Here is a 27327-nt window from a genome sequence, read left to right as displayed (position 1 = left end):
ATAACTTGAATGAGGAGGCGTTCGCAAAATACAAAGAATCAAACAAAACTTGTAAAGGGGTAATCAAAGCAGCTAAAATATTATATGAAGAGTGCATAGCCACTGAAAGCAAAACCAACCCAAAGAAGTTTTTTAAATACATAAATAGTAAATGTTTAATTAAGGAAAACATAGGCCCACTAACTGATACTAGTGGAAAAAGTGTTACTGAGGACAAGGGAAAAGCAAAACTGTTAAATGAGTTCTTCTCATCAGTATTTACTAAGGGAGAGCAGACTGTGGAACGAACATTTACCACAAACGGGACAAATAAGCCAGATCTCATTGTGGATTTCACGCCGAAGGAAATAATACTGAGGCTAAGCAAACTCAAAACAAATAAATCACCAGGGCCAGATGGGATTCATCCGAGGGTATTAATGGAATTAAGGGATGAACTAGCTACCCCCCTACATTATATCTTTAGCAAGTCACTGTCGTCAGGTATAGTACCAAAAGATTGGAGAATAGCAGAGGTAGTGCCAATATTCAAAAAAGGAAAAAAGGAAGATCCCGCTAATTAAAGACCCGTTAGTTTAACATCAATTGTGGGTAAACTATTTGAAGGATTTTTAAGGGATGGTATCTAGGAATATTTAGACCATCACGTCTACTCAGTACTAACCAACATGGGTTCGTAAAAAATCGTTCATGCCAAACTAATCTACTAGGGTTCTATGAAGAGGTTAGCAAAAACCTCGATAATGGAAATGCTGTAGATGTGATTTTCCTAGATTTCGCTAAAGCATTTGATACTGTCCCACACAAGAGATTGATTAATAAAATGGAGAACCTAGGATTGGGTGAAAATATCTGCAGATGGGTAGGGAATTGGCTATGTAATAGAGGACAAAGAGTGGTTGTGAATGGTGCCGTATCAGATATGATACCGGTACTAAGTGGAGTGCCCCAGGGTTCGGTTTTGGGGCCCATTTTGTTTAACATTTTTATTAACAATATTGGGATAGGGTTACTCAGCAATGTATCCATCTTTGCGGACGATACAAAACTTAGCAAAGTCATCAAATCATCAGAAGATGTCACCATGCTTCAAAATGATCTTGCAATTCTAGATGAGTGGGCAAAAAAATGGAAGATGAGGTTCAATGTAGATAAATGTAAGGTTATGCACCTTGGGAGACACAACCAGTGTGCAAGTTACAACCTTAGCGGAGAGGAACTGGGTAATTCCATACTTGAATAGGATCTAGGAGTCCAAATAGACAGCAAACTGGGATGTAGTGCCCATTGTAATGTAGCTACAAAAAAGGCCAACAAAATTCTGGCATGTATTAAGAGGGGAATGGAAACTAGGGACTCAAGGGTAATTATGCCACTGTATAAAGCATTGGTGAGACCTCACCTCGAGTACGGAGTTCAGTTCTGGGCCCCACACTATAAAAAGGACATCATAGAATTAGAAAAAGTCCAAAGGCGAGCAACAAAGCTTATTAGGGGAATGGAGAATTTAAGCTATGGGGAGAGATTAACCCCTTCCCGACATTTGACGTACAGTATATATACGTCATGGCCGGGAAGTACTTCCCGACACATGATGTATATATACGTCATGGCTTCAAACTGTCACTGCGTCTAGAGACGCAGTGACAGAGGGACGATGTCTGCTGTCCCTGACAGCAGACATGTCCCTGCGTGCCCAGGGGGGGCTGCGATGCCGCCCCCCCGTCGGCGATCGCTGTGATTGGCTGTTCAGTGTGAACAGCCATTCACAGCGGTTTCCTGTGTTACCAGCGAATCAGACGCTCGGTAACACAGGTGTCAATCACCGCCGGGCGTCAGGGGACATGAGGGGGTCATCGGTGACGACGACACCTCACCCCACCTGCCCCCAAGGCTGTGATTGGTCCGTGGGACCCACGGACCAATCACAGCCAAGGCGCGACATTTAAACTAACGGTGACTGCGCTGCAGACGCCATTCCGGTCTGGAATTGCGTGCAGAGCGGTCACCGTGCCTATCTGCCGTGATACTGACCTGATCCTTGCAAATACTTACCTGATCCTTGCAAATACCTTACCTGATCACCTGATCACTGCTTGTAGCGTGCTGGATGCTTCCTGGATCTGACTTCTTGTGACTTCCTGCTGCTGCTGCAGTGTGATAGAGAGATAGAGAGAGATAGAGAGAGAGATAGAGAGAGATAGAGAGAGATAGAGAGAGATAGAGAGATAGTGACAGAGAGTGCTATATTTTGTGTCTGCTACCCCCCCTTTTTGGGGGTGCAGGGTGTTTTTTTTTATATATATATAACTGTCAGTGCTGCTGCTGCAGTGTCATAGAGTGATAGATAGTGATAGATAGTGAGAGATAGTGATAGAGAGTGCTATATTTTGTGTCTGCTACCCCCCCTTTTTGGGGCTGCAGGTTTTTTTTTATATATATAACTGTCAGTGCTGCTGCTGCAGTGTCATAGAGTGATAGATAGTGATAGATAGTGAGAGATAGAGAGATAGAGAGATAGTGATAGAGAGTGCTATATTTTGTGTCTGCTACCCCCCCTTTTTGGGGCTGCAGGTTTTTTTTTATATATATAACTGTCAGTGCTGCTGCTGCAGTGTCATGGAGTGATAGATAGTGAGAGATAGTGAGAGATAGAGAGATAGTGATAGAGAGTGCTATATTTTGTGTCTGCTACCCCCCCTTTTTGGGGCTGCAGGTTTTTTTTTTATATATATAACTGTCAGTGCTGCTGCTGCAGTGTCATAGAGTGATAGATAGTGAGAGATAGATAGAGAGAGATAGATAGAGAGAGATAGATAGAGAGAGATAGATAGAGAGAGATAGATAGAGAGAGATAGATAGAGAGAGATAGTGACAGAGAGTGATAGAGAGTGCTATATTTTGTGTCTGCTACCCCCCCCTTTTGTGCTGATCAGTATATCTGTGCTGATCAGCAACTTTTTGGGGGTGCAGGTTTTTTTTTTTATATATACCTGCCAGTTGCACTGTCAGTTGCACCAAAGGTTGTGCACCTGCTGCCCCTCACTGGTAATCAGTGTCGCATCACTGATCACCTTTTTTTTTTTTGAGGGTGCTGTGGGGTCTTTTTTTAATTTTTTTTGATCAAATTTTTTTGATCAAATTCCTGTTGCCTTTGAGCGCTGTTCAGTGACGGACGTTACTGACCAACATCTGTGCTCAATTTTTGGCGCAGGACCTTTTTTTTTTTTTTCTGCACTACATACACACTACACACTACATACTACATTGAAATAAAGTTTGTACCCCCCCTACACTATACACGTGTTGAAACATTTCACTACCAGAAACACAAAAATAAAAATGTCATCCCAAATGTCATCCCAAATGTCATCCCAAATGTCATCCCAAATGTCATCCCAGTCATCCAGAAGAATGTATTCAGCGGAGGAGGCATATGCCATGCTTGCTTCTGACTCTGACACAGCCAGTGATGCAAGCGGGGAATTTGAAGGATTCGCCTTAAGCTCCTCTTCCTCCTCTGGTGATGAGGGACCCCCTCAAAGACGCCCCCGTAGAGCAGCTGAGACCCCCCCCCCAATAATTGATCTCGTATGGACCCCACCACCAGACAATTTTGAGCCCCAGGTTCCTGAGTTTTTGGCCATGCCAGGAATCCAATTTGATTCCACAGGTCTCAGAGAAATTGACTTTTTCAAATTATTTTTCTCTGATGATTTTATAAATTTAATGGTGGACCAAACTAATTTATATGCCCAGCAGTTTATTGCTCAAAACCCCACGTCATCATTTGCTAGGTGGACCCCTGTAGATGCAGTAGAGATGATGATGTTTTGGGGTCTGGTGTTTCATATGGGCATAGTAAAAAAGCCAGAAATTAGGCAATATTGGAGTACAGATGTTCTGTACAGCACCCCATTTTACCGTATGGCCATGCCCCGGGCTCGATTTGAGACGATCCTTAAATTTTTGCATTACAACGATAATGCACAGTGCCCACCCAGAGATGATCCCACCTTTGACCGGCTATTCAAAGTCAGGCCGGTCATTGATCATTTCAGTGCCAAATTTGAAGAGATGTACATCCCAGATAAATTCATTTGCATAGACGAGTCCCTTATACATTTTAAAGGAAGGGTTAAATTCCGCCAGTACCTTCCCAGTAAGAGGGCAAGGTATGGCATAAAAATGTATAAGCTGTGTGAAAGCACCTCAGGGTACACTCACAGATTTAGGGTATATGAAGGGAAGGATTCAAGAATTGAACCGCCAGAATGCCCCCCCTCCCTCGTAGGTGTTAGTGGAAAAATTGTCTGGGATTTAGTGCACCCCTTCCTGGATAAAGGTTATCACCTCTATGTGGATAACTTTTACACCAGCATCCCCCTGTTTAAGGCCCTTGGTTCAAGAGGTACAGCAGCTTGCGGTACTGTGCGCAAGAACCAAAGAGGCCTCCCAAAAACGCACATTGCCCAAGTAATGAGAAGGGGTGAAAGCAGGGGAATATGCACCGAAAATATGTTGTTGGTCAAATATAAGGACAAGAGGGATGTCCTTATACTGACAACAATTCACGGAGACAGTACCACCTCCGTCCCTGTACGAGGTACCAGTACCCACACCTCAAAACCTAATTGTATCCTGGATTACAATAGGTACATGGGCGGAGTGGATCTTTCAGATCAGGTACTGAAGCCGTACAGTGCCCTGCGGAAAACAAAAATCTGGTACAAGAAGCTGGCCGTGTATATCATCCAGATGGCACTGTATAACGCTTACGTGCTATTCCGTTCTACCGGCCAGAGGGGGACATTTATGCACTTTCAAGAGGAAGTCATAAAGGGCCTAGTATTTGGGAACCAGCAGGCAGAGGGCCCCAGTACTTCTAGTACTGGCCCCCGTATTGTACCAGGGCAGCATTTTCCGAACGAAATCCCCTCCACTGCAAGAAAGGGCAGGACACAAAAAAGGTGCAAAGTTTGCTATAAAAAGGGAATAAGAAAGGAAACTATTTTCCACTGTGAAACTTGCCCCGACAAACCCGGCCTATGTATAAAGGAGTGTTTTAAAATATACCACACATCTATGGATTATTAGGTTCATCATTTCACCGTGCTTCGGGGGTCTTTCTAATGCCACATAGCACCCACCAACATTCCACCAGAATCTGAGCTGCAAAATCCAAAAATCACTCCTTCCCTTCTGAGTCCTGCCATGCACCCAACTGGTATTTTTTGGTCACATATGAGGCATTGCCATACTCGGGAGAAATTGGGGCACAGATTTTGGGGTGCTTTTTCTCCTTCATACCTTCTGAAAATGAAAAATTTTGAGCCAGAACTGCATTTTTGTGTAAAAAAATGTAATTTTTCATTTTCACTGCCCAGTTGTACCACAATTGGTGAAACCCCTGGGGGTTTGAAATGTACACTATACCCCTAGATGAATTCCCTGAGGGGTGTAGTTTGCAAAATGGGGTCACTTGTGGGGGGGTTCCACTGTATTGGTGCTTGGGGGGTCTTGCTAATGCGACATAGCACCCACCAACATTCCACCAGAATTTGTGCTGCAAAATCCAAATATCACTCCTTCCCTTCTGAGTCCTGCCACTTTTTGGTCACACATGAGGCATTGCCGTACTCGGGAGAAATTGGGGCACAGATTTTGGGGTGCTTTTTCTCCTTCATACCTTCTGAAAATGAAAAATTTTGAGCCAGAACTGCATTTTTGTGTAAAAAAATGTAATTTTTCATTTTCACTGCCCAGTTGTATCAAAATTGGTGAAACCCCTGGGGGTTTGAAATGTACACTATACCCCTAGATGAATTCCCTGAGGGGTGTAGTTTGCAAAATGGGGTCACTTGTGGGGGGGTTCCACTGTATTGGTGCTTTGGGGGTCTTGCTAATGCGACATAGCACCCACCAACATTCCACCACCAAAAATCACTCCTTCCCTTCTGAGTCCTGCCATGCACCCAACTGGTATTTTTTGGTCACATATGAGGCATTGCCATACTCGGGAGAAATTGGGGCACAGATTTTGGGGTGCTTTTTCTCCTTCATACCTTATGAAAATGAAAAATTTTGAGCCAGAACTGCATTTTTGTGTAAAAAAATGTAATTTTTCATTTTCACTGCCCAGTTGTATCAAAATTGGTGAAACCCCTGGGGGTTTGAAATGTACACTATACCCCTAGATGAATTCCCTGAGGGGTGTAGTTTGCAAAATGGGGTCACTTGAGGGGGGGTTCCACTGTATTGGTGCTTGGGGGGTCTTGCTAATGCAACATAGCACCCACCAACATTCCACCAGAATCTGAGCTGCAAAATCCAAAAATCACTCCTTCCTTTCTGAGTCCTGCCATGCACCCAAATGGTATTTTTTGGTCACATGTGAGGCATTGCCGTACTCGGGAGAAATTGGGGCACAGATTTTGGGGTGCTTTTTCTCCTTCATACCTTATGAAAATGAAAAATTTTGAGCCAGAACTGCATTTTTGTGTAAAAAAATGTAATTTTTCATTTTCACTGCCCAGTTGTATCAAAATTGGTGAAACCCCTGGGGGTTTGAAATGTACACTATACCCCTAGATGAATTCCCTGAGGGGTGTAGTTTGCAAAATGGGGTCACTTGTGGGGGGGTTCCACTGTATTGGTGCTTGGGGGGTCTTGCTAATGCAACATAGCACCCACCAACATTCCACCAGAATCTGAGCTGCAAAATCCAAAAATCACTCCTTCCTTTCTGAGTCCTGCCATGCACCCAAATGGTATTTTTTGGTCACATGTGAGGCATTGCCGTACTCGGGAGAAATTGGGGCACAGATTTTGGGGTGCTTTGTCTCCTTCATTCCTTGTGAAAATGAAAAATTTTGAGCCAGAACTGCATTTTTGTGTAAAAAATGTAATTTTGCATTTGCACAGCCCAGTTGTATCAAAATTGGTGAAACCCCTGGGGGTTTGAAATGTACACTATACCCCTAGATGAATTCCCTGAGGGGTGTAGTTTGCAAAATGGGGTCACTTGTGGGGGGGTTCCACTGTAATGGTGCTTGGGGGGTCTTGCTAATGCGACATAGCACCCACCAAAATTCCACCAGAATCTGAGCTGCAAAATCCAAAAATCACTCCTTCCCTTCTGAGTCCTGCCATGCACCCAAATGGTATTTTTTGGTCACATGTGAGGCATTGCCGTACTCGGGAGAAATTGGGGCACAGATTTTGGGGTGCTTTTTCTCCTTCATACCTTCTGAAAATGAAAAATTTTGAGCCAGAACTGCATTTTTGTGTAAAAAAATGTAATTTTTCATTTTCACTGCCCAGTTGTATCAAAATTGGTGAAACCCCTGGGGGTTTGAAATGTACACTATACCCCTAGATGAATTCCCTGAGGGGTGTAGTTTGCAAAATGAGGTCACTTGTGGGGGGGTTCCACTGTATTGGTGCTTTGGGGGTCTTGCTAATGCGACATAGCACCCACCAACATTCCACCACCAAAAATCACTCCTTCCCTTCTGAGTCCTGCCATGCACCCAAATGGTATTTTTTGGTCACATGTGAGGCATTGCCGTACTCGGGAGAAATTGGGGCACAGATTTTGGGGTGCTTTTTCTCCTTCATACCTTCTGAAAATGAAAAATTTTGAGCCAGAACTGCATTTTTGTGTAAAAAAATGTAATTTTTCATTTTCACTGCCCAGTTGTATCAAAATTGGTGAAACCCCTGGGGGTTTGAAATGTACACTATACCCCTAGATGAATTCCCTGAGGGGTGTAGTTTGCAAAATGGGGTCACTTGTGGGGGGGTTCCTAAATTTTAGCATCTTATGGTGCCTAGAAACCTACATGGTGCCTAAAAAATAATCTCATAAAAAGGAGGCTCCAAAATCAAGTAGGTGCTCCTTCTATTATGAAGCCTGTGGTTTGGTCAATGTGCACACTAGGGCCACATATAGGATATTTATGAAAACAAAAGAATTGGGGGAATCAATTTTTAGTCACATTTCTCTAGTAAAATGTACTGTGTTCCTTAGAAAAATTTATTAAAATTGCAAATCTGCAAAAAAAATGAAATTTTGAAATTTCACCTACACTTTGTTTTAATTCCTGTGAAACACCTAAAGGGTTAACAAACTTCCAAAATGCTGTTTTGAATACTGTGAGGGGTGCAGTTTTTGAAATGGTATCATTTATGGGGGTGTCTCACATACAAGTCCCACAAAGTCACATCAGAACTGAACTGGTCCCTAAAAAAATCAGTGTTTGAAATTTTCTTGAAAATTTGAGAATTTGCTATTCATATTGTAAGCCTCCTAGTGTCCAAAAAAATTAAAAGGAAGTTGAAATAATGATGGAAACATAAAGTAGACATATGGTCTATGTTAGTTATTAACTATTTTGAGTGGTATGATTATTTGTCTCACAAGCAGAAAATTTAACATTTTGCAAATTGCTAAATTTTCCATTTTTTTACGACATTTTGGTATTTTTCACAAAAAAACACAGACTGTATCGACCCAAATTTACCACTAATTTGAAGTACAATGTGTCACGAAAAAACAATCTCAAAATCACTGGGATAAGTAAAAGCAAAAAAAAGTTATCCCCACTTAAGTGATACATGTCAGATTTGAAAAAAAGGGCTCTGTCAGGAACGCAAAAACTGGCTCTGTCAGGAAGGGGTTAAGCAATTTGGGACTATTTACATTAGAAAAGAGAAGTTTAAGGGGGGACATGCTCAACATGTACAAGTATATCAAAGGCCAATATAAGGAACTGTCACACACCCTCTTTTGTACTAGAAAGGAATCTAGGACACGAGGGCATGAGTATAGATTAGAAGAAAAAAGATTTAATTCAGCTAGTAGAAAGAATAACTTTACGGTCAGAACAGTCAAACTCTGGAACTCTCTTCCCAGAGAGGTGGTAACGGCTGGCTCATTAAATGCGTTCAAGGCAAAGTTGGACAAACATTTACTGGAGAAAAACATCCATGGGTACAAATAAGAAATATAACTTGTCTGTAAAATATCAGAACCTACCAAATCAGCAATGGATATCTATACCAGGTTGAACTAGATGGACGCAAGTCTTTTTTCAGCCTTACCTACTATGTAATTATGTAACTATGTATGGGAGCCTTTAGACTTTTGCGGGTTTTGATTTTTCGGAATCCGAATACCATTGAACTAAGGGGATCCAAGTGTTCATGAGCCCTGGATCAGGTCTTTCTACAACACTCTGTTCCCAAAATGAGGCAAAATGTCATGTTTACAGTGTCAGGGACACTTCAGTCCGAAATCTGTCAATCCCTATCGCTGAGGTGCTCGGTTTGTTATACTGTACCTGTTATTGTGAATATAAAACATTAGCGAGGGTGGGATGGCCAAGGAGAATTCCACTGTGCAGCACCGCTTTTCATCATAGACTGTATCTTTTTGGGCCTTTGGTGATGGTCTGTTTTGCATAGACAAACATTTTTATTGGTTATTGCTCTAATTCATTACTAATGTGCAACACGTAATAATTAAATAACCAATAATACTGTGGTGCCACTCTAAAAAACCTTAACATAATTATGGAGCATATTTAGTACTAGTAAGCCGAATAAATAGTAAATGTCTCTGAATAAGTAAATGCTTCGAAAGCTAGTCTGCTACCTTATGATTGCCTCTGTGTTTGTGCATGTGTGTGAGAGAAAAAGATGTTGTTTCACTCGCTGCCAACAGATGGCAGTGTTTCAGAGACACACAAATGGACACCACACACACACACACACAAACACACACACACACACACACACACACACACACACACACACACACACACATATATATAATTATTCAGTAATATGAAATAAGAAATAATCAACAAAAATTATTGTAGACCATGTATAAGCTTAAAGCTTGTGGACTAGATTTAGGAAATAACCAAGGTGATATCCCTCATACTCAGACTCATTGGTGCACCTCATAAATATACTACAGGGGTGTGTTATCAAACTAGGGACAGGGGTATGGGGTGTTGGCCTGCAGGTCAGCCTCCTAAAAGGTATTAGTGTTTAAGGTTAAATATGAGTTTGCATCTCTAAAGCACAACTATTCATTTTCCTGGCTTCCATATAATCCTTATCAGGTATCCTTGGGAATTAACATTAATGTTTTATAGTATTTTCACTTCTCAGTCAAATTTATTTATATTTCTATTTATATATATATTTATATTTCTAAAATAATTAATAATTTGAATAAATCAATTTCAATAGATCCATGCTTTACCTGTTGGTACTAAATACTCCACCTCTATTTCCCAGTACTGTGCCGGGGATACTTCTTTTGGAGAAAAATCTTTCTATGGGTTGTGTAGTTTATTAATCTGCCACCCTGTCTGACATTGTTGTGCCGCAATGTTTCATATATATGTACTATGGGGTAATTTTGGTTAATTCGGTCCGCACGGGCGACCAATGTTTTTTTTATCTGCGCATAATGATTTATGTGCATGGGCGAACGGACTTTGGCGACTGTCATAGTCGCCAATTTGTTTGCACGGCCCGTTGTGGGCCAGGGGCATGGGGCAGCGGAGTTGGGTGACCCCATGGAATTGTGGGCAGGAGGAGGTGTGTCGGGGGTGGGCGGCTGATGTCATACAGACATGCAGATGTAACATTTGCAGAGAGAATTAGATTTGGGCGGAGTTTTACTTCTAAATGAGATGTATATTGCAGTGCAAAAATAATGCAGCCAGTATTTACCCTGCACAGAAACAAAATAACTCACCCATATCTAATTATCTCTGCACATGTTACATCTGCCCCCCTGCAGTGCACATGGTTTTACCATTTGAGAAGGAATTTGCCTTTGCAAGTGAACCAGAATGAGGGCCATACTGTGGCTATATGCACCGCAATTTACTCATATTCAGTTTTCATATAGTTAGGCAGAATTATAAGAAAGAAACTCAATTGCAGGTATGACCTCTGTAATAGGCCCAACATAGGGAAGTAAGACATTATACATTAAAATGTAGTCAGCAGGAAATTTTATAATATTTACATATATAAATTATAACAATAAATTAAAAAGTAAAATATTACCTTTGTATGATGTCATTTATTGATCACATTATAAAGTTCAACTTTTAGAATCCAATGGCCCATTGACTTATTATATTTGTTAAAGTGGTCAATTTGCATAAAACTGTATATGTACAATCTAAGTAAAACGTTGGAATTGATAAACTGTTAAGATTTTTCTAAAAGTGAAAGAAAATAGTAAAATATATAGAGTATTACAGAAAGAAATGTTATATTATTTTTAAGCTGAGTGTTTTAGCCATATATTACAAGCTGTTTATATGGTATACGGTCATAAGGATGACCCATGTTAGGCTGACATGCATTGGGTCGACATGGCTAGTTCCACACATGAAACAGGTCAACCTGGCTAAGGTAGACAGGGTTGGAAGGTCAACACAAGCTTTAGGTCGATAATAGCTAGGTCAACAGTCAAAAGGTCGACAGGAGTTTTTCACTTTTTTCTTTTAGCCGACATGTGCCGACAGGCGGTATTTCATGCCCTACCATCCACTAGGGTGTGGAGGTACAGTCAGGGCTATTTTTCTGCAGGCTCCAGCAGGAACTGAGGCCCTTATTCTAGTTCACTCTTTCTGACAAAATATTTCTTAGATGGACAAAACCATGTGCACTGCAGGTGAGGCAGGTGTTACTTGTGCAGAGATAATTATATTTGGGTGGGGTTTTACACCTGCCTCACCTGCAGTGCACATGGTTTTGTCCATCTAAGAAATATTTTGTCAGAAAGAGTGAACTAGAATAAGGGCCTCAGTTCCTGCTGGAGCCTGCTGAAAAATAGCCCTGGGTACAGTAGAATAGCATAGTGTGCCAAATGCAGCGAGGCATGTGTCAGAAAGAAGGGTGAGTGTCGATCTTCCAATCCTGGAGACCTTAGCCATGTCAACTTATTTCCTGTGTCGACCTAAGCCATGTTGACCTTCAGTGGTTGACCCAATGCATGTCGAACTAATATGGGTCCTAATGACTTATATCCGTTTCTACAAGTTGATTCTCCCATATCTAAAGTGCGTAGGACCAGAAGTATTTTGCATATAGGGTTTTTACGTAGTTTGGAACATTTCGGTACCATAAGGAAACATACAGGGATGTTGTGTAATCACATTATACACAAAGCCTGCAAGTCATTTCATACAATATTTTTGAATAATTTTGTGCATGAAACAGAGTTTGTGTGCACTGAACCAGAAAGCAAAACTGTCACTACTGTATCTCAGTCACGCTTAAAAAATGTGGAATTTTGGAATTTGGGATATGGCAAAGTCAACCTGGACCTGTGAAAAAAGCCACACAAAAGCATACTTGCACTTCAGAATGAGGAACAGATTAACTATAAAAGGACACTCTTGTCCCCATTGTTAGTACATACACACCTATTATTTCATGGAGTTTGTGAAAGCAACACCTACATGCACTGTGTCAAATCCAAATGTCAATAAGCCCCAAACCAGTTAGAAAGTTCTTCCTATTGATTAAAAGGCAATGATACTTTATATGGGTGTGGATCCCATTGTCGACAGTTATTAGACCACACCTTAAGGTCAACAGGCACAAGGTTGATATATATATATAAGTTCAATGTGGAAATGTTCGACATATGGAACAGAAGAGTTTTTTCTTTTTTTTTTCTGTTTCAATCTGTAGATTTCAGCACATGGACCCAAATTTAATGTACCACATCCCCCGCTTGGCATGCTTTGCTTGCCATTTTTCCAAGGTCCCAATCGGAAACTGCATCGATGGAAACTGGTAAAGTACAAAAACAAAAAAACATTTAAAAACACTCTTGCCGACATTTCCATGTGTCGCCCATTTACCATGTCAACCTCTTAACTATGTCGACCATATTTTCTCAACCTATTGACTGTCAACCTACTGTAGATACTGTCGGCTAATCATCTGGATACCACTTTTTAGTGATAGCTCATGTATTGTGTATAAAATAGTTCCATATAAGTGTCCACGAGAAAGCTTATTTAAGATCTAATGTAATGAGAGGGATCATTGTGCCTTGTAACCAATACAGAGACATGGCACTGATAATCTAATCTATCTATCTATCTATCTATCTATCTATCTATTATTTTTTATTTATTTACAGTTTCTTATATAGCGCAGCAGATTCCGCTGTGCTTTACAATGGTAGACAGTGATAAAACAAACTGGGTAACAACAGACAGACTTGGAGGTTAGAGGGCCCTGCTGCAAGCTTACAATCTATAGAGACATAGGAGGGAAACACAAGGACAGGCACCAGTAATAGCATAGCAGTCCCACCAAGTTACAAGTCCAGAAGGGAAGCTATATAATACATAAGTGCCTCAGAGGGTTATGCGTGTAGAACTTAAATATCATAGTCTTGCCTGAAGAGGTGAGTTTTCAGGGAACACTTGAAAGTTTGGAGACTGGTGGAGAGTCTTATTGTGCGTGGAAGGGCATTCCATAGGATGGGAGCAGCCCGATGAAAGTCCTGTAAAAGTGAATGGGAGCTAGTGATCCGTGCAGAAGAGAGACACAGATCTTGTGCAGAGCGGAGTGGTCGAGATTGGAGATATTTTGTGATAATTAAAGAGATATATGCTGGTGCAGTATGATTAATAGCTTTATATGCAAGTAGAAGTGTTTTATATTGAATACGGTAAGATACAGGCAACCAATGAAGGGACTGGCAGAGCGGATCGGCAGACGATGAGCGTCTTGCAAGGAAGATCATCCTAGCAGCAGCATTTAAAATGGATTGCAGTGGTGAGAGTCTGTTCTTGGGAAGACCAGTTAGGAGACTATTTCAATAATCAATGTGGGATATAATGAGTGCATGGATAAGAGATTTATTAGTGTCTTGTGTGAGATAGGGTCATATTTTGGATATGTTTTTTAGATACATGTAACATGATTTAGAGACAAATTGAATGTGGGGAAGAAAGGACAGTTCAGAGTCGAGGATGACCCCTAAGCAACGAGCTTGTGGGGTAGGGTAGATTGTTGAGTTGTCAACAACGATGGATATGTCATGATGGTAACTGTTTTTAGTTGGCGGGAATATAAGTAATTCTGTTTTGGAAACATTGAGTTTGAATTCGCGAGAAGACATCCAAGATGAGATGGCAGAGAGACATTCAGAGACTCGGCCCAAAACCACTGGTGACACCTCTGGGGTTGATAGATAGATTTGATCATCCGCATATAAGTGATACTGAAATCCGAAAGAGCTGATTAGTTTGCCAAGAGAGGAAGTATAGATTGAGAAAAGCAGAGGACCTAAGACTGAGCCTTGCGGAACTCCGACGGACAGAGGTAGTGAAGAGGAAATAGAGTCAGACAAGCGAACACTGAAATAGTGTTCAGATAGGTAAGATGTGAACCAGGAAAGGGCTGTATTATTAAGACCTAGGGAGTGTAGTGTTCGTAAGAGAAGAGTGTGATCCACAGTGTCAAACGCAGCAGAAAGATCTAGAAGAATAAGTAGTGAGTAATGGCCTTTAGACTTAGCAGTTACCAGATCATTCACCACTTTAGTCAGTGCTGTCTCAGTGGAGTGTTGAGAGCGAAAGCCTGACTGAAGCGGGTCTAATAGGGTGTGCGAGTTAAGAAAGTTTGTGAGGCGAGAGTAGACAAGTCTCTCCAGTAGCTTGGAGAGGCATGGGAGCCGAGAGATAGGACGATAGTTAGAGAGAGAGTTAGGGTCAGAATTGTGTTTTTTCAGAATGGGAGTAATCACTGCATGTTTGAGCAGAGAAGGAAAAGTACCAGTAGCAAGAGAGATTGCAGATTTTAGTTAAGGTTGGAATAAGCACAGGAGATAGATTTTTAATGACTTGTGCAGGTATAGGATCAAGAGGCGAGGTAGTAGAGTAGAAGGATAAGAAGGGTGTGGATACTTCCTTTTCATTTGTGAGCTCAAATGAAGAGAAAGTGCCGGAGGGTTCAGGTGGGGAAGAAAGAGGGTTAGAGGTTGTGGAGCATAATATTTCATCTCGGATGTTATCAATCTTGTCCTTAGGCAAGTTCTTGTGCACTGATGGTAACTGGTGGGGGAGGAGGGGGAGGGTACAGAAGCGACTTAAATGTGTTAAAAAGTCGCTCAGGGTTGGTAGCATGAGAAGGGATGAGAGATTGGTATGTTTGTTTGGCAGTGTCCAAAGCATTGCAGTAGGAGTGGTAACTAGTCTTATATGTGAGGAAATCAGTCCTACTACGAGATTTACGCCAATGGCGTTCTACTTTACGTGACTGATTTCATAGTTGGCTTGTTGTTTTGGAGTGCCACGGTTGGCATCTAAGCCTACGTGGGGTGTAATGGGTAGCTGGAGCCACTTCATCAAGGGCTGTTTCAAGAGTCTGGTAGAGGTGGGAAACAGCAGAGTCAGGATAGATAAATGTATAAATTAGTGAGAGCTGTTGTTGCAGGGAGGTGGAAAGTTGTGAAAAATTTATAGCATTAGTATTTCTGTGGGTTAGGGTAGACATGCATGATTTCAGTGTCAGTGAGCTTGGGGTAATGGAGGAGAGCGAGAGGGTAATGAGATTGTGATCAGAGAGAGGGAAGGAAATGTGTTAGTAAAACCAGAGACTGAGCACAGCCTGGTGAAAACAAGGTCAAGGCAGTGGCCTTCCTCGTGAGTAGAGCCGTCGGACCACTGGGAGAGGCTGAGAGAGGTTAGAGAGGGGAGTTTGGAAGCATGCAAAGGTGGTGGACTGTGAATATTAAAGTCACCCAGGATGACAGTGAAGATGTCAGAGGATAAGAAATGTGGGAGTCAGGCAGAGAGATCTTCTAGAAATTGAGTTTTGGGAAGCCCAGGTGGGCGATAGATAGCAGCAACACGCAGAGAGAAAGGGGAAAAAACCCTAATAGAGTGAACGTCAAATGATGTAAATAAGAGTGAAGGAACTGGTGGTAGAACTGAGTATGTGATATCTATCTATCTATCTATCTATCTATATCAGGGTGAGTTGGCAAATGCGTATCAGTGCAGATTATGAGTAATACAATTAAATGCAATAAAAATGGTTGCAAATAATCTAAGGATTGTGATATACTTTTTGATCTACAGTATATGACTTTCTAATGCTTAATACCTGCAAGATGCTGATAGATACTATGGTTATATCAGCTATGTTCAAATCAAAACAATACTATAGAGCCTATGTGTAGGGTCTGAGTTTGTGGTAGATGTGGGATGGCAAGTGATCCCAAACATTTTTTTTTCAGAGAAGCAATCCTTTACAAAGCAAACCTCTGGTTCCCGCCTGCTGCTCCTGCTGCAAATTTGAACTCTATTATATACAGTATACTGTACCTGTGTCTGCTACATGAAATGAATCTAGAATGTACAGTACATTACCATTACACTGCAGAGTTTAGCAGCGTGATGTCTGCACCTGCTCCCCTCCACAAGGTGCTGATGGACAGAATATCATTATAACCCACCTATTTGTCATCTTTCTAAGGTCCCAAAGGAATCTACAGTACCTGCTACATGTGCTGTTTTCTATTCACTTAAGTCTCTGTATAAAAAACATAAATAATGATGGAAAAACATCTTAATTAGACCTAATTTACTAAATAAACAAATAATTTATTTAATATATCCTAGGGGAGTCTGACAATATACTATATTGGTATTGTACAAAGAAAAGGGTTAGAACATGAGTTCTGTGGCAGTGCTAGAATCGATTAATTAAAAATAGGTTTGGAAGATTGGATGATCTTTACAAATGGTCTTAATATTTTCTTATTAAATAAGCTGTATATACAGTATTCTTTTAAAAAAAAAAATTAAAAGGGAATACATGAAAAATGCACATAAAAAGAAACAAATTGTTAAAACACTCTGCCTGCTGGGCCTGTTCTTATATCTTGGAAAGAACAATTTTTGATTAACACACAGTTTGTTGTTTTGGTATAGTTAACTCTCCATGAACAATGGTTTGGGACGTTGATTATATGTAGTCCTCCTGCCGTTTAGGATGAGCAAATGTCGGGGAGACAATGGTGAGCCCCGATGGTGGAGCACCCGTCAGATGTAAGATGGCTCCTCTCTAGTGCATGATCTGGAAAGGGATAGTTTGTATTCCGTGGCCACTGGAGGTGTTTCCAAGGGGTGCTTCCCACTGTTGGATGGATGGCAGTGAGACAATGGTCTGTCCAATGGATTGGGACAGAATGTGCTCCCAAAGGTCGGGGTGAATGGTGGTGTGCCCCAATAGGCTGGGGAGATTTAGAACTCCTGGTTGCTGTGTAGAATGGATCCTCTCTAGTAGGTGGCCTGGACAATGGACTGGAGATGTCTCTTGGAAAACCTCCAGTGGCGAAGGAAGCCGGCTCACCCTGCTGTCGGTGCGGCGTGAGCCTGCAGTGGAGAAGACGGAGTCAGCGCTGGAGCCTGGCGTTGTAAGTATATTGGTGTAAAATGAATGTGTGTTTTTTTAACATTCTTTTTACAGGTGGACTACAAGTCCAAGGGAGCCCATTAATGCCCCACATGCTGGGATTTGTGGTTCACCTGTATAAAGCATGTTTTGTATGGCTGATTTAACCCTATCAGGCTGGCGTCCACAGCCCACGGATGCCGGTGACAGCCCCGGGCTTCATCCCTGGACAAATGAAGCCTGGGGGGACCCCTCCCCCAGGTACCCCATCCAAGGCTGACCAGCCACAGAGAGCATGATACGGCCAGGGGACCTTATGTAAAAAGTGTCCCCCGGCTGTGACATGACACCGTGAGCTAGCCCGGTGCTGGTTTCAAAATATGGGGGATGCACAGTTTTTTTTATCCCCGGTATTCTTGGGACCGGTCCATAGACTTGGTCAATGGGTAACTGCAGGGGATATATATATATATTCATACATACATACCACATGAAAAGCCTGTGTTTGTCCCTCTGCACCTTGTAGGAGACCTCACAGGCTCATTGCTGCCTCTGATTAAAAACTCTTCCATGACTAGGCTGCTGCTGCTGTTCTCCATGGGCCTGAGAAGCATGTAAAGAGCTCCACAAATCAGAGCTCAGCACAAACCTCTCAGCCTCTGCCCTCTTGTGCAAAGTGTCATGGGAATTAGCCAACTTCCAGTAATGCACTGCACACTCAGTGTGCCTTGGCAGTCAGTGTGTCTTGGCACCCGATGCTCAGCACTATTAATCATTGTCCCATTGGCAGGTAGGTGAAGCTGCAGCACTACCCCACTCCCATGCACAAAACCTTTATCTAAAAAAAAAAAATTAAATACATGCCAACCACAGGGGGCCCCTAGCTAGAGGGAGGCCCAGGGGAACAGACCCCTTCCCCCCCTTTAATCCGGCCCTGCTGACGGAGCATACATTTGTATTTGTAAATACAAATATGAATGTGCCATAAATACGAATACGAATTGCTGCATTTTTGGCATAGTAAATACCAAAAATATGAATACACTTAAAAAATCGTATTTTACTATACAAATACGATTTTTTTTGCCTTATTTAGCTTAGTAAATTTCCCCCATTGTGCCTGAAAGTATAACATAAAACAGTGAAGATTGCCAACTCTGTCACTAACAAGTTTGTAAGTGACAGAGGCAGTTTGCACATGAGTGTACCGATTTGCACATATTTGAACAGTATCAACAGTATTAAACACAATTAAATTAATATTAATATTGATCCCCTTCAATCTGGCTTTCGCCCACTTCATTCCACTGAGACTGCCCTAGTGAAAGTCACCAATGACCTGCTGTCAGCCAAATCCAAGGGTCACTTCTCCCTGCTTATCCTTTTGGACCTATCTGCTGCCTTTGACACTGTGGATCACCCTCTCCTCCTCCACACACTCCAAAACATTGGCCTCTCTGGCACAGTCTTCAACTGGTTTTCCTCTTACCTCTCCAACCGTTCCTTCTCAGTCTCTGCCTCTGGCTCTACCTCACCACCTTCTATCCTTCCTGTCGGGGTCCCTCAGGGTTCCGTCCTTGGCCCCCTTCTGTTCTCTCTGTACACCTCCTCTCTGGGTGCACTCATTAACTCCTTTGGTCTCCAATATCACCTCTATGCGGATGACACCCAAATCTACCTCTCCTCTCCTGATCTATCCCCCACTGTTTTCTCTCAGGTTTCCAACTGCCTCTCTGCCATCTCCACCTGGATGTCTGAGCGATTTCTGAAGCTGAATATGGACAAAACCGAACTCATTATCTTTCCCCCACCCAGAGCTATGCCCCCTACTAATATCTCTATCACTGTTAACAACACCATCATCTCCCCTGTTCCCCAACTCCGCTGCCTGGGTGTCACTCTTGACTCCTCCCTCTCCTTTGCACCCCACATCCAAGCCCTGGCCCATTCTTGCCGGTTCCAGTTACGCAACATTGCTCGCATCAGGCCCTTTCTCTCACAGAGTGCAACTAAGCTGATCATCCACTCACTGGTCATCTCACGGCTCGACTACTGCAATGTTCTCCTCACCGGCCTCGCTCAATCCCAACTGGCTCCTCTCCAATCTGTCCTCAATGCTGCAGCCAGGCTTATCTTCCTCTCCCGCCGCTCTAATTCTGCCACTCCCCTTCAACAAAATCTGCACTGGCTTCCATTCCCCTACAGAATCCTCTTCAAACACCTCACACTCACATACAGGGACATCTCTAATTCCATTGCTCCATATATCTCTAACCTCATCTCCATTCATACACCCTCCCGCCCTCTACGGTCGGCTGACGACTGTCGTCTCTCCTCCACCCGGATCACTGCTTCCCATGCTAGAGTACAGGACTTTGCCCGTGCTGCACCCCTTCAGTGGAACGCACTCCCTCGCTCCATTAGACTCTCCCCGACCTTGCAAAGCTTCAAACGGGCACTGAAAACTCACCTATTCATCAAAGCATACCCTTCCACTGCATAAACCAGATGGTTCTCCGACCCCTTGCCTGTTTACATCCTGCTATCTAACCACCACCCACTTGCTTGCACCTCTTGTAATCTGTCAGTCTCCCCCTCCTACTAGATTGTAAGCTCCTCCGAGTAGGGCCCTCTTCCCTCCTGTTGTCAAAGCCCTCTTCTCTTCACATGTCACTCACAGCTCTTCTATACTCCAACACTCAGTGACCATCTTTGTCCGCATACTCATCTCCATCATTGGCTTCTAGCCTCTAGTTGTATGTTGATCGAGTCCTCACTACTTATATCCAAGCTGTAATGTTTATTGAACTGTGCGCTCTTTATTTGTACTGTATTCTTGTTATTTATTCAATGTTATGCCAAGCTTTGTCTCCCTGTATTGTTCCTTTGTACGGCGCTGCGAAACACTTGTGGCGCCATATAAATAAAATTATAATAATAATAATAATAATAATAATAATACATCATAACTATTTTTATGATGGAAATTTTGCTGTCTGAATTTTAAAAACAAAGTTGAAATCCTTTTCTATTATTTCAAATAATGTTTAATAATATTAAAAAGTTTTAAAAAAACTCGTCAACTTTAAAAATAATTTAGATTTTCTAATAATGATTCATGGAGCACAGAAATAAGACACAAAAAAAGCACAATGAAAACAAGTCACCCTAACATAAAAAAGCAGTAAACAAATAACATTTTTAAATTCAAATTTAACTTATAAAATATACATTTTAAAGTAACAATAACATGCATGAACAACAATGTTTATTAAATAATACATCTGGACTGTAAATGACTGCCACCATCAGAAACAAAAAAAAAGAAATCCTGAATATAACCCATGCCAAATAACAAGTAGTATATGCCATTAAGGACACACCACAGTACATGTTTGAAAATAAGGTGCAGATTCAATTAGCCACAGGTTGATTCAATTACAATCACGTAAGCAACAAGGTGGTTAAAGCAGAAATGAGTCACCATATAACTAATTGAATTTGCACCACAATAATCATCATCTATCCCACTAAAAAGCCCCATTAAATTTAAAAAGAATAAAACAATGCAACAAAAAGTTAACATAAAAGAAAAATAATACAGAAACAAAAGAGTTATTTGTTACCTTACTCAGTCTCGTCAGGGCCAAATTTGCTGCTCCTTATTTTTTTGGTGTATACTGCACCCCAATAGTATACACAAGTTCTGTGTGTGATTGTTCTGCATCCACGCAGCGTTGTACAAGCTGCACATTAAAAATAATTAAAATAAAAAAATCCAAATCAACTTTTCTCTTCTTTATTCATTGTTTGTGTGTTCTGCACCCATAATATACCATCAGAAGGTGCATGTGTGATTGTTCGGCCTTCACACAGCATTATACAAGCTGTGCATTACAACCAAATTTTATTAATTATAGTTAAAAAATCCAAATCAATTTTTCTTCTTTAGTAGTAGTACGTTTATTTATAAGGCGGAACAAAGTGTCCGCAGCACCGTACATAGCAAACAAAAAAACAAATGATTCATTCATTGTGTGTACTGCACCCATATTATACTGTCAGAAGGTGTGTGTGTAATTGTTTGGCCTTCATGCAGCGTCATACAAGCTGTTCTCAAAAACAAGAAAATAAATATTTTGCTCTTATTTAAATTTAATATAAAAATGGAGAACAAACAGTTTGGACCAAATACTCCCACACCAGTTGCTGCCATCATTCATGGTGATGACGACTTAATATGTACTAGTACTAATGTCGTTGCTAATGCTCAGCCTCAATTCGGGCAAGGAGAGTTACCCCCAAAAAGTTTTGAACAAAAAAAAACCTCCAACAGGAATAAAAAGAAAATTCACATTACGCAGTGGCAAGGAAAGACTCCAGGCTTGCCCTCTATTTCTGAGTCAGACTTGGGAATCTGCAGCTGTCAGTGAGGCATCTCATGTGTCTGACAATGAAATACCTTGTCATTTTGCTTTCCTAAGTGAGAAAACGGGCCAAACCACTAAGTCTGCAAAACAAACTATGCGTCTAGGAACAGAAATGTCACAAAGCACGAGGGGAGTCCAAGAGAGTCCTTGAATCCTACGTGTGAGCCCAATCTCTCAGAGAAGCCGCCTTCCTCTCCCTCTTCCACTCCCGTCGAGTTACAGCAAGAGGATGAGGGTTTGACTTGTGTAGCAGATGATGGCACTACTGAGGAATTGGATATTATAGAAGATGAGGATGTTGTGTGTGTAAGTGAGGCACAAGTGGAACCATTTGTTCGGCATGATAAGACTGCCATTGTCATGCCTGGTCATAGGACCAACAAATGCACATCTTATGTGTCTAGGTAAGGACATTAAGCATCTCAGAACATTTACCCTATTATGTCATCTGCAGTGAGCTCATGGGAAGTATCAACACCCTCAACCTCGGTATCCTCAATAATGACCAGGGATGGTTCTTCTGATACTACTATTGTGCTAGAAGAATCCTTCCCTTTCCAGGATTCTGCAGAAGAATCCTTGATCGCAAGGTCTTCTGTTACTGCTGCTGCTGGGGGTAGTTCTTCATCCCAGAAGTGTCCCCAGAAACCCCATTATACTACTTTGAAAAAACAACTGACTGTTCATCAGTGCTTGGTGAGGAAAAACAAGTATGTCAGTTCTCACCCAGTGGCACAGCAGATCACTGAAGCCATGACTGCCATGATAGTATTGGATTTGCGTCCAATATCTGCCATCAATTCTCTGGGTTTCGCACAATTAATAGAGGCTGCGTATCCCAGGTACCAGATTCCATCTCGGTTCCATTTCATCAGGAAAGCCATTCCTGAGCTTTACCATGACATTAAGTCTAAAGTAATCCATGACCTGAAAAGTGGGATTGGAACCAGTGTCCACTTAACCACGGATACGTGGACAAGTGGCAGTAGACGGTCATTGGTCTAATGATTACATGATTGTGACAGCCCACTGGGTTGTTGAATACCCTCCAGCAGCAGTAGCTAGCATCACCAGCTCATTCATTCTAGGCAGGCTACTCTATGTATCACCAGCTTTACTAAGAGGCATACCGCTGAGTGGGTTGCACAAAAAGTTTGTGGGCATTTCCGGCATTTCCGGCATTCCGCAACAGCGTGCCGGAGATAGCAGCAGCTGCAAGAGGAATTTAATCTGCCCTTCCATCAGCTGAAGCAGGAGGTTCCAACAAGGTGGTTCCAACTCCATCCTGCATATGCTTCAGTAGATGGAAGAACAGCAGAAAGCCATTCACAGCTATACAACAAGCCATGACTAGGAGAGGAGAGGGGATGTACCTTAGCCCAGCACATTGGAAACTAATTTCTGTGCTGTGCAAGGTGCTGAAACCCTTTGAAGTAGCCACCTGTGAAGTGAGTGCCGAGACTGCTAGTTTGAGCCAGGTGGTTCCCTTAATTAGGCTTTTGGAGAATCAACTTGTGAAATTGAAGGATTAGATCAAACAAGGCCCATTTGCAAAATATGCTGGACTTGTAGAACAAGCCCTTTTTTTGTCTTCGACATGATACATGGGTAGCCAATATGTTGAGGTCAGAACACTACGTTTTGACAACCGTGCTTGTTCCGAGGTTCAAGTCCTTTGCTGTGTTTTTCTTTCCAACGGACACAGATCTTATGACATGAAAAGAGCTCCTGGTGAGCAAGTTGGCAGCTGAAGTGACGTCTCCTCCTTCAATTTCACAAGAATCTGCCCATAAAAAACAGCATTTTCCAAAAACATCTAGTTGGGGTGAAAAGCAGTCCACAGTTCAAGTGTGCAATGTGCATGTCCTTTTTTTACAAGCTAAGGGTGGGTGGGTGGGCCCAGTGACAATTCCATCTTGCATCACTATTCATTAATCCCACTGCTGTGAGGCACATATGTAGCAAACTACCATCTGTTTGTGCCGAGGCTCTGATGCCTAGTATAAAATATTAATAACCAGCCATCTTGCTGCAGACTTTGGCCTAAATTGAATGAAAACAACATTGTGAGCTGTAAGGTGGTCATAATTGTCTGGAAAGGGCTGGCAATTAATGTTATTGAGGTTAATATTACTCTAGGGACAAAAAAAATGCAAACATTACGTGATTTGGGTGGTTTTTGACTACTTTTGAAAAAAATCCAAATCGAAATCTTTTCACTGCCGCTCAACAAAGCCAAATCCAAATCCCAATCCCGGCGACGAATCCAAATCCAAATCTTCGGCCCCGGCTCTCATCTCTAATTCTAACCCTCCCCCCCCCTGCCAGCACCACCCGCATCCCCTTGATAACATGTGAGGGGATAAGTCCGAGAATACATCCACTCGCATGCAGCCATAGGGTAGAGAAATCATTCAATTTCTCTCCCCTTCGGAAATAAATGTCAGTGAAAACTGACTTTTATTTCCACAGCTATTCGCCAAAGATGGGATGGATGCTAACGTTAGCCACCTGCCACAAGCAGGGAACGCTTTATTCATTTTTTATTAGTTAGGATTACATTTATTATTTATTTTATCATGTCTATTGTGTATTAACTGTTTGGAATGCTTAATTAATAGAATCATTAATTGAGAAACAGTGACTCCTACTGGTTGGCCTAGGAAATTCAAATAGGTCTGTTCTGTCCCAAGAGAGGAATCTCAATCCAAGCGCAGTCTTTTTTCTTTTCTCTTTTAACGTTTTGATTGTATGGTTGACTATCCACATTTTGACTGCTGCTCTGGCTTGAGATCCTTTGGATTGTTTTTGAACATAAGCTATATGTATGTACATTATATATATATGTATGTACATTATAAACTAAAATCCCTGAGAAAGGTATATGCCTGAGGAAAATACAGATATTGTATTGAAACGTTGCTATGCTATAATAAAAGTTTTGGCATTTTTTTCAAAGAGGCTGGAGTGCTTTAGTTGTTTGGACGTGTATATTTGCTTGGAGAAAGCTGACTGCGGGCACCCACCAAGTACGCTGTTTCGAGTTGGCTGTGCCGGACCACCACGCTACATATATATATATATATATATATATATATACAACAATTGGATGGCTGCGGCACTCCTCCTGGGTCTATGCGTGTATGGCTGGTGCCCCCCGCTGGAGATCCCCTGGGGGTATCGATAGAGAGCGTGGTGGGTGCGGCGGCACTCAAATAAACTGACACAAAACGACCTGGATAACCCAACGTTTCAAGACCTGGTGGTCTCTTTATCAAGGAGTGAAGACAGTGCATATACAAAAACAATTTACCTTTATGCAGGTCTGAGCCGTCCACGCGCCTCCCCGGCGTCCCTCCGGCGCAGCATCATGACGTCACCGCCCCCTCAGGCGCCGTTGAAGCCGTGGAGTGCGTCCAGAACTGCCCATACCCTGAAGTGAAAACACATAATGAAAACACATTAAAATACATTAAAAATGGTGATGAAGAGGCACATAGTGCCATGTAAGATGACTAACATAGTCAAACATATAAAATACATAAAATGGTGATAGTGATGATAGTGCAAAAAACGCATGAACACAGCAGAGATTCTAATAATGCTGTACCTATGACAGCTCATTGGTCTCACGTATAGTACATAATATTTTAGCTGCACTACGTCAGGGGTGCTACAATCATAAGAGACCCTTCAGGAATCCTGTATGATACATTGCAACATTTTATGATGGTTCACTTTTTTTAAAAATGTAACATCAGAAGTAAAATGTTTAATTGTTACAAAAAATAGGATAGACCGGCATGCTCGTTAAGACCCCTAGGGGCCAACGTGTCAAGTCGGTATATCCAGCGACTTTCTGCTCTACAGAGCATAAGACCCCTATCTCCCCCTCTTTTGGGTATGGGGATTTGTTCGATAATTCTGTAACGCAGTGATGATAAGGGATGCTTGGCCTGTGCAAAGTGCCGTGACACAGGTTGGTCACTGGACCCTGAGATCAGAGCATGTTTAATTGCTGATCTGTGAGCAGCTGCTCTCTCTTTGAAGGCACGTATGGTTTTGCCTACATAGTATCTGCTGCAAGGGCAACAGATCAGATATACTATGTAGCAAGAAGAACATGTGACTCTTTGTTTAATTTTGTAAGGTTTGCCGGAGTAAGGATGGTTAAAGGTATCCCCGGTAACCATGTAATTACATGTAATGCAACCACTGCACTTGAAGCACCCCATTTTGGGTGTACCCAAAAATGTGGGGGTGCTCAGAGGGCTCGCACTATCCACAATGTCATTTTTTACTAGGTAATCTTTAAGATTTTTGCCTCTAGTATAGGCGCACATAAGTTTTTTATGCTGCAAGGACCGGAGTGTGGCATCAGTATTAATGATTGGCCAGTGGGATTTGGCCATCTTGTTGATGGCTCCACTTTTAGGGTGGAACGCATTCACCCAAATGACCTTCTCCTCTTTGGCTTTTTTAGGAGGAGTCAATGACTGTTCTCTGGTGAGTGACAGAACCCTTTGTTTAGATTTTATAAGCTCAGATAAGGGGTAACCCCGTTCCATGAATTTTTTAATCATCTGAGATAATGAGGATTCCAATTCCTCAGGGTCACTCACAATCCTGCGTACCCGCAACATTTGCGAGTACGGGAGACCTGCCTTTAGTGGGACTGGATGATGACTGGAGTACAGTAATAAGTTATTACGGTCGGTCGGCTTGCAAAAAAGTGACGTGGAGATCACCCCTTCTGATATTTTGATGTTTACATCCAAAAAATGGATACATTCCTTGCTAATACTGTAGGTCAATTTTACAGGTGATGTTGATTGATTGTGCGTGTCAAGTACATTTTCCAACAGGGATTGAGGTCCCGACCACAGTATCAGCAGGTCATCTATATATCTGGTGTATAACACCAGATGACTGCTGATACCGGGCGCGTTGATAAACAGCTCCTGCTCCACCATGAACATGTAGCTGTTGGCTAGCGACGGGGCCACTGAGGACCCCATCGCACAGCCGCATTGTTGGAGAAAGTACCGATTATTGGACATGAAGAAATTACGTTTAAGCGTGAGACTGAGAAGCTGTATAAACAATGGCACCTCTGGACCCTTATACAGGGGATTGTCTGTTATCAAGGTACGGACCGCCGCGAGCCCCCCCTCATGCGGAATGCATGTGTAGAGACTCGCGACGTCGACCGTGCACAACAGACAATCCAGCGGCACATTACCCAACGCCTGCAACTTAAGTAAAAGTGAATTAGTGTCCTTCAGGTAGGTTGGCATACCCTGAACACAGGGCTGTAAGAAACTGTCCAAGTAAATCGACACAGGTTGGTATAACGACCCCCGGGCAGAGATGATGGGTCTGCCCGGAGGGTCGGTTGCATTTTTATGCAATTTTGGAATGGTATAAAGCAATG

The 27327-nt window shown here is 42.1% G+C and overlaps 1 long non-coding RNA gene across 1 annotated transcript in view; it reads right to left on the bottom strand.

Moving 5' to 3' along the window:
- Window positions 1-21119, bottom strand: part of LOC146072553 (uncharacterized) — a 34793-nt gene extending 13674 nt beyond the window's left edge. Inside the window, exons 1-2 of the long non-coding RNA XR_014473181.1 lie at window positions 21090-21119; window positions 9345-9455 (exon numbers count right to left, since the gene is read on the bottom strand). This is a non-coding gene — a long non-coding RNA (uncharacterized LOC146072553). The remainder of the gene's footprint in view (window positions 1-9344; window positions 9456-21089) is intronic.
- Between the last annotated feature and the right edge of the window lie 6208 nt (window positions 21120-27327).

The sequence above is a fragment of the Crinia signifera genome, chromosome 4 (assembly GCF_055691185.1).
Source record: "Crinia signifera chromosome 4, ASM5569118v1, whole genome shotgun sequence".
Lineage (NCBI taxonomy): Eukaryota > Metazoa > Chordata > Amphibia > Anura > Myobatrachidae > Crinia > Crinia signifera.
Note: the sequence above shows the minus strand (reverse complement) of the source record. Positions and strands in the feature narration are given on the sequence as shown.